The following is a 4,041-nucleotide window of genomic DNA, read 5'->3' on the forward strand; positions in this document are numbered from 1 at the left end:
GCCTTGTAAACGACCTCTAAATAATTAGTAATTATGTTCGATTTTCCTCAAAATTTTACCAGCGCTTAATGCAACATGTACAGGTCCTATTTGCAAACATACACATCCAATAGGGTCGTAGAATTTGAATTATTCAATTTCAAATGTTGGTATATGTTACAATTTATTCTATAACAATAATACTTAGGTGACTTGTGGAGCCAAAAAGAATTGCCATTTGCGGTCTAAATCATACCAAATTTATTGTATGGATAGTTTAGAATATGTTTTAGCCGAACAATTAAAACCGCTCAAGACACTTCGGCGTGATAAAAGGGGCTAGTTCATGAAAATTTAGGTTTCGACGGGCTATTATTAAAATATTAGTTTTAAAAAGGCTAAAATAAAAAAATCCCTTCCTGCTGCAGGAGAGAGAAACAAGCACGCGCACACGTTCACACTTCACAGATCACAGTTTCACTTCACACATGGCTTTCAAGACGGAGGGAAGACAAGCAGCGGAACATGCTTCAATTCCTTAGGTTGCTTCCCCGCGTCGCCATTGCCGCCCACCACCACAGCTAGCAAGCTAGCAAGCCTCGAGAAGTTCACCTTGTTCATGCGTGCAAGCCATTCGCCTCCACAACACCGCCTCTCTCTCCTCCCCCTTCTTGCCGTGGCGCACCTCCCCAACCTACAAAAACCGCGTCTGCTTCCCCTCCCCTCCATCTTGCTGAAATCGACTGTTCCAAGAAGTTTTTGAATTGTCCCCAAGCTGTGGCTCCTGGTTCGTTCCTGGATTCAGCGTTTGTGCCTTTTCGGTTCTTGGATCCGGCAAAAATGGGGAACCGTCACGGCGGTGGCATTGCGAGGCCGCGGCGGCTGGGGAGTGCCTACGTGGCGGCTGCGGAGGGGGAGCAGGAGAAAGAGAAGGAGGAGCCAGGGTCGACGGGTCGTACGAGGCGGCGTGCTCCGCGGACCCGGAGCTGCGGACCTTCGACGCGGCGCTGCGGCGGCGCGCGAGCCGCGCCATCTCCGCGGTGGCGTCGGGGGTGGAGGTGCGGTCGCTGTCGCTGGGCTCCCTCCGCGAGGTCACCGGTTGCTTCCTCGACATGAACCAGGAGGTAGTCCGCGTCGTGCTCGCCAGCAAATGCGACGTGTGGCGGAGCCCCGACCTGTTCGACCTCGTCGAGGGATACTTCGACGGCAGCCTCCACACGCTCGACTTCCTCGCCGCGCTCGATGCCTCTCTCCGCCGGGCACGCGACTCCCAGCTCCCCCTCCACCTCGCGCTCCAGCGCCTTCACCAACACGACCCCGGCGGCAGTGTTCAAGAACCCGGCGACGCAGCGCCAGACCGGTACGCGCGCGCGCTCGCCGAGCTGCGGCGGTTCAAGGCGGCATGCGAACCATTCACCGCCGAGTTCTTCGCCGCGTTTCAGGCCGTGTACAGCAGCAACTGGCCATGATGGGCAAGCTCCGGCAGCGTAAGCGCCGGCATGACGGGCGGATCCGTTCGGTCCGCGCGTGGCGCCGCGTGTCTGGCGTCGTGTTCGTGACCACGTTCGCCGCGCTGCTCGTCTGCTCGGTGGTGGCCGCGGCCATTGCCGCGCCGCCCGTCGCGGCAGCGCTGGCAGCTGCAGCCTCCCTGCCGGTGGGCTCCGTGGGGAAGTGGGTCGACTCGCTGCTGAAGCAGTACCAGGACGCGCTCCACGGGCACAAGGAGGTGGTGAGCGCAATGCAGGTCGGAATCTTCATCACCATCGAGGATTTGGACAGCATCCGAGTGCTCGTCGACCGGCTGGAGGTTCAGATCAGTTCCACGGTCGATTGCACAGAGTTCGCGGTGCACGACGAGGAGGCAGTGAGGCTCGGCATTGAGGAGGTCAAAAAGAAACTGGAGGTGTTCATGAAGGGAGTCGATGCCTTGGGAGCAGGATGACCGGTGTAGCCGAGACATCCTGCGTGCAAGGTCACGAGGCTCGTCTGACGTAAGGTCACAGGACAGTTGTGACGCACATGTGGACTCAGGTCAAGTTTCAGTGACAACTGCCCTATGACTTGGAGGAACCGGGTCCCGTGCAAGGACCGTCATGCTGCAGAGAATAATTCATCCACCAAACTGAATCTTGGATGAAATATTGCAAGGTATATTTGTGTTCAGTCATAGTTGTGATGTCATTTCTGTTGTGAATTTGTGATGTGATGTATGATCTTTGTGGAGATTTTGGTCTTTTGGAGCAAGTGAAATTTATATAAACTGACAACTGTTATTTAATTTGTGGCTATAAATATGTTTGGTGTTATCATGAAATTTAACATATTTTATTTTGCCATTGTCACTCTATTTTCCGAATCAGTTTACAAACAAAGTATCTTGATTGTGAAGTACCTGGCCAATTCAAGATCCATCTTATCTTTGTTTTCATCCTGTTGAGAGATTGGCGGTTTGGTATCAGCATGGCATGCTTTTTTATGTTCATGACATCATTTCCTGGTTCTACTTTTCAGTCTTGCCAAGTTCAGGCCTATTCGATTTTGGCAAGCAATGGTCACTTTGGGAATGCAATAGGATAGACCAATTAACTTAGTAGTATTGAAATTTTTCGACACTCTATGCGGATGTCAATTTTAGAGGTAAAAATCTAAAAATAGACAACTGTCGGCGATATGGGATCCGGAGTTCCCGAGTCTCGAGGCCAAGACAGCGTGGTACCACATGGCGCCTTCCCTTAGGGACCACTTTCCCGAGGACCCGAGGGAAGTATGGTTCAGGAGTGGGTGCTCAAGGTCAAGAACAGGTGGTTCTCGAGCACCCAGAGAGCCCTGAGGACCCGAGGGAAGCAAGGTCCGGGAGTGGGCGCTCGGGGCCGAGAACAGTTAGTTCCCGAGCACCCAGAGAGCCCTGAGCATCCTGCAAGCCCCATGCCAGTGGACCCCGCAGGGACTCCACGATGAGGTGTCGGTCGGTGGGAGGCTCGATGCCGCATTTAATGGGGAGCGTGGACAGTCACATCGAACCACTCTCCTCAATGCCTGCCGTACTGAATACGCCAGTCCCTGCCGCCGTCTGGCAGGAAGGCGTGGGCACAATTAATACGGCGGATCCCATCGCATGTCCCCTCGCGGGACCCATAAAGAAAGATGGCTTGAAGATATTTTTGATAGGCTTGAGGCTTATTGCTTACCGCCCTGTTACATCAGATCGCGTCAGACTTACTCTGACCAAACAGGCATGAGAGAGTACTCAGAAGCTGGCTGGTGGATGCCCTTGCGCCTGCTAAAGCTGGAACACGAAGACCGATGGAACTATCTGAGGGATGTATTTTCAACCCTCTATAACATCAACTGTAGACCAATGATGGTCAATTTTCATTTATTGTTTACGAAAACTTGTGCTCTCGTTCTGGGCACTCCCTGAAGTGCCTCCCCCCGATAGATAAAGGGGGGGAGCACTTTGTAAAGGAAGGAAAAGAGGAAAAGAGGAAAAAAGGAAAGTAGAAGAGCATTGAAGACATACTGGACACACAGGAGTAGGGTATTACGCCTCCATGCGGCCTGAACCTGTCTAAATTCTTGGTGCATTCACTTCTGCTAGCTGACAATCAATCCCGCCTAAGTCCCAGAACCAGCCCCCTGGCCGAATCTCAAAGGGGGTCCCTCAGGATCCTCGCTCGCGCTAGGTAGGGGGGTTGTATCCCTGAATCCACCTCGTTTTTTGCAGAAAAAATGGAGGGTGGACATCGTTGTCAACGCTCTGATTCGGACTCGAATAAGGAGATGTAAAATGTGGCCCAGGGGGCCCTGGCTCCTGCTCGTCCTCAGCGGCGTCGATAGCTGGCTCATATGGCACCTCCTTGCGCCAGGGACAATGGCGCTGGGCCCAGTAGGGCCGCGACCGCCGCGGGCGGGCCACCGAACCCGCAGTAAGCAACGATCGTCCCTACCGCAAGATCGGCATCCGGACAACGTCAAGCGCCGATACGGCGCAAACTCAACTTTGGCGACACCAACCCTGGGAGTGCCCTGCTTGCGGCGCAAGCACTCCTTAGGCACCCGCCT

General features: G+C 53.7%; 1 pseudogene; it reads left to right on the plus strand.

Annotated features, from left to right (window-relative positions):
- The first annotated feature begins 445 nt into the window (after positions 1-445).
- Positions 446-2,241, plus strand: LOC133903765 (putative UPF0496 protein 5; annotated as a pseudogene).
- Positions 2,242-4,041: the final 1,800 nt, after the last annotated feature.

The sequence above is a fragment of the Phragmites australis genome, chromosome 21 (assembly GCF_958298935.1).
Source record: "Phragmites australis chromosome 21, lpPhrAust1.1, whole genome shotgun sequence".
NCBI classification, from domain to species: Eukaryota; Viridiplantae; Streptophyta; class Magnoliopsida; order Poales; family Poaceae; genus Phragmites; species Phragmites australis.